This window comes from Typopeltis vanoorti, chromosome 2, assembly GCF_054136105.1.
Source record: "Typopeltis vanoorti isolate ZY-2024b chromosome 2, IOZ_Tvanoo_1.0, whole genome shotgun sequence".
Lineage (NCBI taxonomy): Eukaryota > Metazoa > Arthropoda > Arachnida > Uropygi > Thelyphonidae > Typopeltis > Typopeltis vanoorti.
Window position 1 is genome coordinate 138,749,786 of NC_143550.1, and position 14,377 is coordinate 138,764,162.

General features: G+C 35.3%; 1 non-coding gene across 1 annotated transcript; it reads left to right on the top strand.

Annotated features, from left to right (window-relative positions):
- Positions 1-7,256: 7,256 nt before the first annotated feature.
- On the top strand, positions 7,257-7,328 carry TRNAQ-UUG (transfer RNA glutamine (anticodon UUG)). Its single transcript has one exon. It is a non-coding gene; the product is annotated as a tRNA-Gln (tRNA).
- Positions 7,329-14,377: the final 7,049 nt, after the last annotated feature.

The following is a 14,377-nucleotide window of genomic DNA, read 5'->3' on the forward strand; positions in this document are numbered from 1 at the left end:
CCAATGTGCAGATTGGATATTTGTGGATCTTAAAGCTGCCCACTTCTGCTTTTCTCTAAGGATGATCGGAGGCACCTTTTCTTTGAAAGAAATAGCGGCGTCTGAGCCCTGAGAATCCTGTTCCATTTCATTATTGTCATTGTGCGGTTCTTCTGTTGCACTTCGCTTTTTGCGTGCGCACACTTCTACAAAGTCTGAAGGAGTAGAAGGCACCGATTCGAATTGGTCTTCTACGACAACGTCTGTGACACTTTCCGGGGGAAACGTGTCGTACAGTTTCACTTTTCTCGGCCAATTGTTGTTACGTAGTTCACCTAGTCTTTTAAATTCTTTATATACCTCTTCGAATATTGTCTCCTTTAGCTGTTTTTTCCATGATTATCAATGTGAAGTAAAAAAAAAAAAAAACCCGCTTACCGTGCAGTTGTAGTCTTACCGGCACTGCTATAGGACTTTGTACTGTTTTGACAAGAACAAAAATTTCATGATCTACAAGACACATAATGTAATAAAACGCACCACAATTCCAAAACTGGCCAAGGACGCGCCAAACAAAAACTCACTCTGATCCAGTCTGATCCCCTGTATGAAGAGCCTATAAAACTTACATTAACATTAACAATTCTGGCTAGATGGGTGAAGCAAAATTGCTTTTCATATTCCCCTTTGTCTTGTAATGAAAGAACTTTGAATGGAGTGTTTGTGAGCTATATGCTTGCCCATTGAGGGCAGTGAAGTTAGTTGTGTTAAACTGAACTTAAGATAGACTTTGGTCTTTTTTATTTGTAATTTTCTGCTTCATTATATTCCGAAGCATCCTTGATTAACGGGTTTGGATGGTTACTTGTCTTGGTAAAGAACTTCTCAGCTAGATTTATGAGAAAGGAAGAGATATAAGGGATATTAACTTCTCTATGGATCTGGGTGTTTCTTATGACCCAAGGGGCATCCAGAATCATCCTCAGGCACTTATTCTGTAATCTCTGAAGTTTTAGAATGCTTGAATTTGCGGTGTGGCTCCAAGCTGGGGATGCGTAAGTGATAACCGGTCGAATTACCATCTTGTAAATTGTTAATTTTGTTTGCGTGTTCCAGTTTACTTTGTCTGTTGATCATAGGGTAAAGCTGAGCTAAGACGTTGGATGTCTTTGAGGTAATGTAACTAATGTGTTTGCTGAATAGGGGTTTACTATCAAGAATCACTTCAAGATATTTAACTTCAGTCTGCCATGGAATCTTTACTCCCAATAAATAAATATCCTCCATGGTATGGTTTTTCTTTCTAGTAAACAATATAGCTGAGCTTTTCTGGGAGTTAACTTGGATCCTTCAGTCTGCCATCCACTTTTCTAAAGTGTGTATGCTATTTTGTAGTCTTTTAGTTGCCAGTTTTGGGCTCAGTGAACTTGCCATCAGTGCAGTATCATCTGCATATAATGCAGTGAATGTTGTTCTTGGGTTCAGAGGGATGTCTGTAACATAGATTGAAAACAGGAGAGGTGCCAGAAGAGATCCTTGAGGTACGCCTGCCGAGATCCTGCGTCTGGTCGAAACCGTTTCGCCGACCCTGACCTGCATATATCTGTCTTTCAGGTAAGAATGTATTATTTTTATTAACTTGACTGAAAAGTTAAATTTTATCAGTTTGTAGAGAAGGCCTTGATGCCATACTTTGTCAAACGCCTTCTCTGCGTCGATGAAGATTGCAGCTGTATTGAGTTTCTAGTTGAAACCTTTAGTAATGATTTCTACCAGCCGGTGCACTTGTTGAGCTGTACTATGGGCCTTACGGAAGCCGAACTGTTCGTTAGGCAAAATTCCTAACTTATCTGTTTCTGCTTGGAATCTTGAGAGGATCACTTTCTCTGTCACCTTTCCAAGGCTGGACAATAGGCTTATGGGTCTGTAGCTTTCGGGAAGGTGAGCATTTTTTCCTTGCTTCTTCAGTGGTATGATTGCGGCCGATTTCCATGTAGTAGGGAAATGCTGGAATCTAAAGATGGCATTTGTAATGTTGAAGAGATGGACTATGGCCTTTCTTGCAAGTAGTTTTACTATTCTATTAGTTATGCCATCCGGTACTGGAGCTTTTTTATTGTTTAGATGGGAGATGATATTTATCATTTCTGCCGGATTTGTAGGAGTGATATGTTTGGAGTTAACAGTGTTCTGTCTTAAGGTTGTCCTAACATGACGATAAATCTTGTACATAAGGTTGATATTTAGATTTGTATAAGATGGATTGCACTGAGATTCTAGGTTATCTACTAGTGCTTCGGCTTTCTCTTCATCTTTGTGAACTGTCCCTTTCTTGGTTTGTATAGGGGTTATGAGTTGCTTTTTGGTGCGGATTGCTCTTAAAAATTTCCATACAGAATGATCTTCAGTATTGATGTTAGCCAATTTGGTTTCCCATTTATGGTTTCTGTGTTTTTGAAGAGCTTGTCGGACCTGCCTGTTTAGATTGTTCAATACTGTTTTATCTTGTGGGGCTCTGATATTGTGGTATCTATTCCTGGCTCTATTTTTTGCTCTGATTAGGTCCATGATTTCTTCAGGGATACGGTTTGTTGGGTTGAAGACAGTTGATTGTCTGACTGATATTCAATTGCTTTCTGAATTTGTATGGTTAATTTATTGCTGTGTCAATCTCGTCCTTTTTACTGATATTGGGCACAGGACCAATATGATCGGGAAGAACCTTGGCTAACTTGTCCCATGGTATGAATGTGTATGGAGAGAATTGATCTTATGAACCTAGATTAAGCACTTTGGAACTGTGGTCAGAAGATAAGATAATTCGTTGACTGATTCCAATTTGAATTGGTATCTTAAATTTTTAAAGATGACAATGTCTAGCACATCCGAGCTCCCGAAGGGCTGAAGTGGGTGAGCTCTGTAGGGCCGGCCACAACAACAGAGTTGAGCATTGCATAGTTGAAAAGGGTGTGGCCTTTGGTGTTAGTTGTTGAGCTGTACCAAGCTGTGTGTTTTGGTTGAAATCACCTGTTATTATTATTGAGTCATTTGGCCCAATGGAGTCGAGATCTGTTGTCAGCAGAGGAATGCTTGGAGGGTTATAAGCAGCATAAATCTTGAAACTCCCAGCATTGAAGGTATGTAACTCCACACCGGTCACCTTCAGGTTTATTGTTTTGGGCTTATCTATTGTGTTATGATTCAAATAACTCTTAATATATATGGCTGTGCCTCCACCTCTTGTGCCAATTCTGTCGTTTCTGTACATAGTGTATCCACGGATATTTCGGTTATTAACTGTCTTAGGTGTGTTTCACCAATCAAGATGATATCACCACTGAGATGAGTTGAAAATTCTTGAAGTTCCAAAATCTTTTTCATCAATCCATTTGCATTCCATGCGATTATCTTAAGAGCTTTTGGTTTGAATTTATTATTCATGACAGATAGCTGTTATAATGTTTTGAGTGCCTTGCAGGACTCTCTTTCTGGAAGATGTTGAGGGGCATGTCTTGCTGAATTCTTACAGCATAGTGGCAAGTGAGGCTGTTAAAACGGATGTTATGTTGGAGCTTTCTAGCTCAGGAGATGTAGGAGGCTTAGTTCTTGCAGCCACAGCATATGTTTTGGTCATGGTTGTTCCTTCCTTTGAGATAGAAGGCAAGGTGTTTCGGACTGGAGGACGATTTGTTTGGTTGCTTAAAACGTTGTTACGTAGAGGAGCAAGATTGACTTTTGTTGGTCCTCGATTTTTTGGATTGGAAAGGCATCCCTTGTAGTTGGCGGGGTGAGGTCCTCTGCAGTTTGCAAAGCATGCTGGAGTTGTGCGTGGTTTGGTGCATGTGATGGTGTGGTGTCCCTCGCCGCACTTCAAGCACCTGAAGGCTACCTTACATAATTTTTGGACATGTCCAAATCTTTGGCATCTATGACACCGACCTGCAGATGCTCTTTTCCTTAGAGGCTCAGTTGAAATTTTGAGACCGCATACTACAGTCAGTTCATAGATCTTCTTTTGTGTGTTGTTTATTTCCACCAGCACCAAAGGCATTGGTCTTTTATCTGATCTGAGCATTCTGCTCACTTTATCTGAGGACAGGCCCTGTCTGGAGAGATCAGTGGTCAGTATCCCAACTACCTTCAGGTTCTTTTCGCTGGGTAAAGGGAAGGCGTGATATGGGACGTTAGCATTGTCCATAAATCTGGTCATCTGTCTGTAATCCGAGACAGTAGTGGGTTGTATTTTAACTCCCTCATCTGAGTTTTTAGCCCATGAGAATGAGATGTTTTGTTCTCTGAGGGCTGATGAGACAGGGATCCATTTTCCTTATCCCTTAATATGACTGGTGGTATCTTTTCTTTGGGACCATTGAGTGCTTCTGTCCCTGTTGTTTTGGGTTCTTCCACATTGGTGGAAATTTTCCTCTCCTTTTTGACTAATTGGAACTCTGTATCAGTTTCCAAGGTATGATAACTGCTGTTTTGCGATGTATCATCTTTCATACTTGGGGAGTGTGCAAAATCTGATTGCGTCAGAGTTATGGACTCTTCACTCATGTCATCCATATTGTCCTCTGTGACTGCTGTGGGGGGAAATGTGTCAAAGAGCTTGACTTTTGCTGGCCAATTATCACTCAGCAGCTTTTCTAGTCTGAGGAATTCCATGTATACTTCATCGAATTTGGCCTCATTCAGAAGTTTTGCCATGACAATAATTTAGAAATGTGTTAAGACACGGATGGAGAAAGAGTAGAGATTGCTCCGGTGTTCCGAGAAGGTAAAGATAATCCTGTGGACTTTTGAGGATCCACTAGCAAATCCCGTAGACACTCTAAGCTGTGACGATATAAAATAAAACAATGGCGATACTAGCGGCAGTAGGCCTAGCGTATCGCCCTTGTAAATTCAATTGACTTACCTGGATAAACCTGTATGGAAAATAAAGTGTCTGTTTATGGCAGCAAGCAATTAACTGCTATTACTAATGACTAAGCATAAATCTCTAAAAACGTATTAGTCAAATTCACAATTCACCATCAATAATACACGACACGAAACACTAACACGCGAGCCGCCATACTTCATCATAATCTTTTTCTATAAAACTTACAGTTCTTAAGTTCTTAAAAGAACTGGGCGATGGACTGAGTCCTTGACTCTTTATCCCGTCATCTGAATGAAGAAAATCTGTGTGGATGGGGTTTTATCGAGCTAAAAAGCTCTAGTCATGACTGGGTAACGGAAATAGCCGAGTCTCAGTTAAAACTTCATGGGCTACAGCATTGCCATTTGTTACCGTGGAAGTCCTAAAAAGGACTAAGATCTTCCCTCTATAAAACTTACAATACCACTCATGCAAATTAGTATAAATTATATTTCGGAATTATACAGGTGTCAATATTAAAAACACTCTTTATAAATACTTAATTTAATAGTTATAATTAAAGTAATTAATATATTTCAGTAATTAATAATAAATAATATTAAATTTTAAAAAATGCGAATAGCGTTTCACAGCTAATAACAAAAAAAAATATATGTGAGTGCCATCTAGCGCGTTTGAATTGTTGCTATTTCCTGACTATTATATGTAATCATTATATAACTATAGACTTAACTAAGGATTAATTGCTCTGTCGGAAGTCACTATTATGGAGTTGAATTAAGACCGAAAACTTGTCAAGAAAATATGATAAATGAGTCTTTACAGTGGATGCATTTTCTTGTAATAAATTACTACTAGCCTACTAACCTAAATATGTCACTAATTAATGGATAGGGCGAACTTTTTAAATCTGCGTTATTAAGTAAATTACCAATTGTATTAGGAAATGCAATTGTGAAATTCATTCAGCGGTAGTGACGCCATCTAGTGTTATTATTATTATTATTAGATATCCAATTTAAATATTTACCGCTGTTTATTATTATTATTATTATTAATACCTCCTGTTAATCAGGGATTCATCAATCGAGGGCTTTTATGGTTACGAAATTCCTGTTTAAAGTCTCTTGGTGGAGAGAGAATTATATTTGAAAATAAATAAATAATTTCCTTCATATCTTTTTTTTTTTTTTAATATTTACTTATTTTTAAGTGATCTTAATATGGTAGCATTGAAATGAATGAGAGGTGGAATCGTGGGAGAGAAAAAGTTGCACCTAGTGGCCCTCGAAGGATCAAAAATGTTTCTAAATCAACTGAATAGGAGATAACTTTTCTGCATTCATACCTTTAAAAAAAATCACTTTTTAGATTTGTTTGAGATTTTTTTGTGGCTATTACACATTGCGGCGTTGAATGAGGGCAAAGCTGGAGTTTTGTTCTTAAACCACCCTATGCTGAAATTTTTTTGGATTGCTTTGGTGTCCTTTTTCTAGAAGGAACGTCTGAATAGAGATTGCAGATTTTGGATGGAATGAGGATGAAAGTCTTCGTTTCAGTGAGATTATTTGTTATTCAGTTGGAGCAGGCATTTGGATCAGAACAGAAATAATAATCCGATTGTAAAAATATAAATTAAAATTTTGAAATAAATATTATTATTAAAATACTACTTAAAAAAAAAAAGCGATTCCATTTGTCAACTGTTTCTTAATTTGCCACTAGATGTCAGTCCGAATATATATACATGCATAAAATAAAATTCCTCCAGTGTTCGATGTAATATAACTGATTTTCGAAACCCTCCTAAGAGACACTATACCTAACAGCATATTAGGTCTTGACAAATGTAACGCTTCTTGATTTACTAATCAATAATTCCGAAAACGAAACTGATATTTATTCATTAATATATTTCGTTAACGAGTTCTGTATTTCTACTACGTTTGTAATGCTGTTTCTGAAGTATTACAACGTCACCTGTACAATCCGAAACACTACAAGAGATACGAATCAAAATTCCAGAGGCAATATATTTTTATTTTATATTAAGAAGTTAACCTGAAAAATTTTGCAAAATCTTTGAGGTTCTAAACTCTGTTCATTTGTGTAAAATTTACTAACCTTTACAGGATGCGTATACAATTATTGCTACCAGATGGCTGCATGAGTCACTGTCTAATGTAAGTCGCATTTCTTATTTCAAAATATATCTACTTATAAGCAATATATAGAAATTATTTTACGAAAAATTAGCACTATATTTTAAAATAGATTAGTAATCACTTTGAATTCAAATAAACAATGAAATAAACTATTAACAAATGACATTAAAAGGTATTGCATAATAGATATTCAGCTTATAAATACTTTAAAGCGCGAGCATACATGTGGTCCCATGGTGTAATGGTTAGCACTCTGGACTTTGAATCCAGCGATCCGAGTTCAAATCTCGGTGGGACCTGTGAAATTATTTTTTCGCCTTTAACTTATTATTTATTCACATATTATTATTTTATTTATATAATAATTATAACCTATTTTATTCATTGCTTTAATTAATTAATTTCTCAAAACAAATTTCATAAAAAAATTAAATTAGCGATTCTTCTGTCTTATTCGTAATCATTTACCTTTTCATAATATATTAGCCTCCGAGTTTACTTAGCACATTTGAGAAATTCTAAAACCAAGAATAAGAGAATGCAATTCAATGAGAAGTTATATTAATATTTTATATATTTAATTCAATTCATGATGGATATCGCAATATGAAAGAAATTAGTTAGTTAATGCAAAATGCGTGGCCATACAGGAACTCACCAGTATGTGTCCGTGAGCCATTGGACTTTTTGAAGGTATCGCTTAATAACGATAATAATAATTTTGTATACGAGTTTCTAATACGGAACTAAGCAAAAAATTTTTGCTTTTCTTCAACGTTCAGAAGATGGCGCCACTTGCATAGTAAACCATTACTGTGATTTCGATAAAAAAAAGTGTGTGTCGGGGGGGGGGGGATCTTGTATTCTAATATGCCTTCTGCAATATATCGTCTTCTGAAATCCTGTTTTTAAAATGCATATTTTCATAAACGGATAAAGAAATTGAAAAAGAAAAATAAGAAAGAAATTGAAAATTGAAAAAAATTGAAAATACTTACGTTTATTTATTTTAGTTAAGAAATAAAATAAAATAAAATAAAACTAGTTCCGCTAATGCCTTTTTATCCTTTTTTTTTTATCTTAACGTTTTTGGCACAACCTGGTCTTCTCATCATTGATGAGGTTAACTAGCACCCATGCAACTAACTAGTCCTCTGTATGTACAATATGTATTGTAGTTGTGTTTACTAAATTTTAATTGTACAATTTAGTAAAAAGTCTACTATGACAATAAACTCTGAAGAATAACACCGGAGTCGCTGAAAATATCCCTCGATTCTGTGACTCCAACTGAACCTGTAAGATCTTCTGTCCACATAAAAGCTTGGAAATTAGCTTGAGGCAATGCAGGCATTTCTTAATAAGTGTAAAATCCGATAAAAAAACCCACACCAACATCTTTTGTTCTCACAGGGATTAAGGGAAGAACTCTTTTAATCCTTACTAACTTGTTTTGGAAGATGGTTAGCAGTTTGACTCCACCTTAGTCATCGGCGTTAGAAAAGTTCAGAGCTACCAACGACTTCAAGACATTGGAGGAAAAGTACAGCGTCATCTCGTGTTTCTAATCTCTAATTGCTATATCTTATTATTATTATCATTTGTAGTAGTAGTAGTAGCTCTCTGTTCAAAAAGAAACGAACTTTTCGAAAACAGACGAAACTAGTGGCGCCACCCGTTGTATCTTATGTTGTCGAAAACGGCAACCTTCATTAGTGTTGTGTCAACTGTTTACAGAGCCGTCGCCAGATTAGATCGCACCCTGATGCAAACAATTAAATATCACCCCTGATGGATTATAAGACAAAAATATAAGAAAATCTCCAATCGCTGTTTTGTTTTTATTACAAGAGAAACATTAATGCAAAACGATTACATAATAATATTAATTAAACGTTTGCTCTATCGCACAATAAAACTGTTTATAAGCTCTTCTAATTTTCAATTATAAGCTATGTCCGCCTCTATTGATATAGTTGCTAGACCAACCGTTAGCGTAGCGATGGCGCCTACCGCAATATGGCTGAACGAGCGCCCATATTAAGCCGCGCCATGAGTCTGGCTGCCTCTATGCTACACCCTGTCGATGGTACTGTTTATGACATTTGTTTCATTAGAGTTATAGTGCAAGAGTGAAAACAGTGTGTTTAGATGAACGTGAGTTTTATCTCGAAGTTTTGAAGCGATTGATAGCGAGAATTCGTCGCGTACGGCATGAATATCGTGATGCAGGCAGCTGGTCACTTTTGCACGATAATGCACCATCTCATCGTTCGAACATTGGGAGACAGTTTTTGAGCAAAAACCAAGTTGGTGTGTTGGATCACTCGCCGTATTCACCTGATTTAGCACCCTATGACTTCTTTCTCTTCCCCCGACTTCATTTGCCAATGAAAGGAAAGCGATACGACACCACTGAAAACGTTCAAGCGGCAGTAACCACGACCCTCAACAGTATGCCAAAAACCGATATAAAAAAAAACACTTTTAACGAATTAATTGAAGTGCCAAACGCCGTATCGAAGCTGAGGGAGGGTATATTGATTGAAATAAATTATTTGAATAATTATCATTGGCTTGTGTTTTATTATCTATCAAAAGTTCGGTTTCTCTTTGGACAGGGGGTGTAGTTCATTCATTCCATAGTAGTAGTACATACGGGAACCTCGATGGAGTCTGCAGACTCATCGCAGGAGGTCCATTAAAAAACCACAGAGACTTTATTATTATTATTTTTTTATGAAACTAAATAAGAAGTACCAAGTTAATATTAACACAAATCATATATAGAAGTTTTATTTATTTATTATTTTTTTAATGCGAATCTTACTCCAGAAAGTTGAAATTTTGTATCAACTAGTAGAGTCAGAGATTTAAAGACTGGACACACACAAAAAAAAAGAAATGTTGATGTCCCTTAAATATAATCATCAAGAAAGGCTTTGAATATAGAAACTTTAAGAATGAATTTAAATTGCCTATAGATACACTTTATAGCTGGAGGGCAGATTCAATACTAATCGATTTACTGATGATGGATTTAAATAATTACAAATCAATCTGTTGCTAATAATATCTGCAGAGCTCGAAGATTATATTCATTAGAGTTAATGTAGAGACTGAAATGCAGTACCAACCTATTCTTCAGTGTCCCGGTCATATAAGCACTGTAGAAGAGATTGGTACTGCATACTGCATAGTGATTGTCATTGATAAGTAATTAGCCTAGGAAATTACGTGTTGTTATATACTGTTCTTTTTTAACATTTCTATCTGTAAAAGGTTGTAAACCTAGAACACAGCAGTAGCATGAGGGGTTCAGTTCACAAGCGTTCAAACGCTCAGCAAGATTCCCATAGCTTGTTTATTGAAGAACGAATCCACGATTGACCCATCTGGGTGGCCAACCAGATAAGTCAATTGAACGAGCTTTCTTCTGAAGACCTATCGTCATCGAAGTTGCCTTCAGGATATGCAGTCAGTTCGTGCATATATAATTAAAATAAAAATAATAATTAAAAAAGGAACAATAATGTGATAAAGGATCGCAAAAGGAAAATAGTTATTTGCATGTATGTTGTATTATATATAGCCGGCCTGGTTGGCTGAGTGGTTAGCGTATCCCCTTTACAACCGACAGGTCGTGAACTAGAATCCGACGTCTGTTTCAAATGGTATATCTTAGGGTTTTTTTTTTAATTTTATTATTATTATTATTATTATTCTCTCCCGCCCCTACAGGACTTTACACCCCTGATGAAGACAGAAATAATACAAATAGTAAAAATAAAAACAGTACTGTGATGAAGCGAGCTTTAAAGTAGTACAAAACCAACTTTGTTGATGAAAACCATCTATCAATACATGCAATTCGATGAACTAAAAGGGCTTTGGACATCCAGAATAGAAATGGCCATCAGAAGACCATGAATAGCAGTTCACTCCAAAAGACTTTTTGCAAGATCTGAAGGACGCCCACTTTAGAAATGACAACAACAACAACACGAAATGAACCAATGGTTGACCTTTTGCAACCCATACTTGTTCATCTCTGACACTTATTCAGAGAACAACGGATAAATAAATGGGTCCGTTAAAAAAAGATTTATGTCAGAATAATAGAAAGGGCTTATATTGAGAAATGCTTTGAAGTATTTCAGGATTTCGATTTTCATTGATTTGATTTTTTCGTATTCAAAGTAATAGAAATCCTATGACTTGGTCCGGGATGAAGGAATATCAATTTCACTTCTCTGTTTTAAACCTGAAGACTTATCTTGTCCAAATACTATGACAGGATGGATACGGACTAATTCCATCAGCTAAGGCTTTGGGTACTCACATTGTGAAGATATTCGCTGCTGTAAAGTAGAAATAGAAACCTAAATGTTATCCATGTTTGATTTCTAGACCAGGGTTTTGGAAGTGTGCAAAAAATAAATTACAAATGCATAAAGGTAATAAAAATAATTTTAAAAATCCTTGTCCTGCTCATGAACCTTTCGTGAGTGAGTGATTATCCTTAAAAATAGAATGAAATCCTTCAAAAGTAGCCATTTTAAAATATTTTCTAGTTTTTAGTTTGAAAAGTATCAATTATTTGCCAATGGAATTTCCTCGGTATTTTGATTTGCTATAAAACGAGAGAAAAATACTAGTTTTGTATTTGTTATTTTATTTAAATTTATAATAAGCAAAAGATCACGGCAATATAATTTTTCCCAATTCAGTAAAAGATATTTTCAAGATTATATTTTGTTTACGATATGCAAACTCTTACACACCATCGCATTTAGTTCAACACGTTGGGAGACAAAATTGCCAAATGATTTTGATGTGTTTTTCTACCCCAACATCTCGCTGTACGCATTGCCTAACATTGCTATTCATATTAGGTTCCCATTCCGCATGACTGAATTCACGAGTGAAGTCTCGAACCAGCTTCCGTGTGGCGATCATGTGACATAGCTAATGGATTCTCTATGTGGAAATGAAACAGGCCGGAAATTGCGTTAGTTTCCCTTTAGCTGTTTGTTTCATTTCACAAGGCGCGTGAGTCACTATTAACATCGTGTGTTATAAAAGATAAAAAAAAAAAAATTATTAAATTAGGTTATAGAATGATTTCATAATTGAAGAATTAGGTGATAATCAAGAGAGTTATAATTACGCAATTAAACTCCGTAAAGGGAGAGTTATGTGGGAAGTAGGAGATTAAATTAACGGTTGATAAAAGCTTGCCATACTATGTTCATGACCTTTTTAAAAGCGAATAAAAGGAGTTAGATCCTCTCTCGCCAAAATGATGTGCTCATTGTAGACTATTTTATTGGGAGAGGGTTTGTAGAGGTGGAAAAGGGAGTAGATCATGAATGGTGAAACCTATTTAGTGTGCTGCTTTGGGCGTTGTTGCGTTTCCAACTAACAAAAGCCTGCACTCTTTACGCTAATGACAACACTCTTTCATTTATAGGCATTAACCCACATATAGAATACTTAATTAATACACATTTCATAATTATCTACCGGAAGATAAAATTTCATCATTGACTCAATTGATAGTGGTGTGTGAATCTATTCTATTTATTTATTTATTGTTTTAGTATAAATTTCGAATTAATCATTGAGTGTTATCCAAAACGAAAGGGCTATTTCTTTGAACTCAGTTTTGTTCTTAACCTATCTCAAATATGTTTATAAAAAATAAATAAATAAACTTCTATCGAAGAGCTTCTACTATAAAAACACGTGATTTTTTTTTTTTATTATGAATCGGAAATGGAAATAGCAAATATTTTTATAAAAAAAAATCTACTTTCATGAAGACTTAAAATGCATTAAACATTAACTTAAAATAACTAAACAATAATATATAATAATAATTAAAAATTAAAATAACTATTCTCGTTTTAATACCCTCAAATATAGAGAGATATTTCACCAAGTTTTACCTTCGTTGTAATAATGTAGTAATCTAAGCAAAAAAAAAAAAAAATCTAACGCCTGGTGGATACAAACTGAGCCAAATGGCTCTTAGAAACATATTTTAAATTAAAATCGTATTGCAATGGTGGACCTACAAGGAATGGACATAGCAGAGATGATCCTGCAACAAATCAAATCAAAATAAAGTGTGAGCAATCGATTATTTAGTAAAAAAAAAAAAAAACATTTATTGTTCGAATTACATTACAAAATAATTTTTTGAAGTAAATATTATTGAAAAACTGAAAGGAATATTTTAAAAAATCCATTAATACATAGCAATATGTTTTGGCATGGATTTATTATTATTTTTATTTTATTTTTATGGGATAATCCATAAAAATAAAATCCATGAAAAAAGGATTTTTTCTGTTTTTATTTATTTATTACACAGAAACCGGAAACCCTGCTCTAGAGACCAAACATGGAACTTTTTCAACCCACTTCAGGCTTCCAATAAGAGCGAAGAGGTTTTAGGCCTAGTTCATGTTGTGGGTGAAGACAGAACCAAGAATCGGAATAAATGAGCAGCATTAAAAGTTTTTTTTTTTTTTTTTTTTTTCAAACTTGAAGACAGTAGATTCATCGCTCAGAAACATTTTGAAAACAAACTGCTTACAAAATACATATAAGAAATTCGAGCAAAACTAATTATTAAAATTAATATTGGAAACGTTCGAAGGCTTAAAGGATTCAAAAACTAATATTTATACTGAAAATGGAATTAATTTTAATTTTACATTCATGGAGCAAATTTGGGCACATAACAAATGTACCCCTTTGAAGCACTTAACGAAAATCTTACTTCTGTTAGATAAAACCCTTCTTAGTAAATTTGAGCGATTCCAACAACAATTATTTGGGGAAGTTAAGGTCAGTTATTAACAGAATGACCAACTAAGGCCATGAGGCAGGTGAATTCTATCTATTATTTTATACATTTATTACTGATCTGTCTGTTTTGTAGAGGAAAGCCAGAATTTTTTGGCCATTCGATTTACGGGATTCGAACCAGCGCTTTTCATGAAAAAGCATTTCGTTCTACGCATGCGCAATGAATAAGGTATTAAACTGTTCAGTACACATCTTAGTAGATAAGGAGCTATATGCTGAAACCGAATGATAATGAATTGGCAATTCAGCAATGAGCTTGATCGAAATGTATTCTTATTGGCTCAATCTGCGTATATCTTATGGTGGTATGTTAGGATCAGGTATCATATCCGGCCCGTAGTCCACCGGTGTACAAATCCCCTGCGGCTTTCGTCTGGAAACCCAGTGAAAAGTCCACTACTAGAACAGCTTTGGTGTGAATAGCACTGAAGACGTGCAAACTTAAGACCTATCAACAGACAAGATGTAG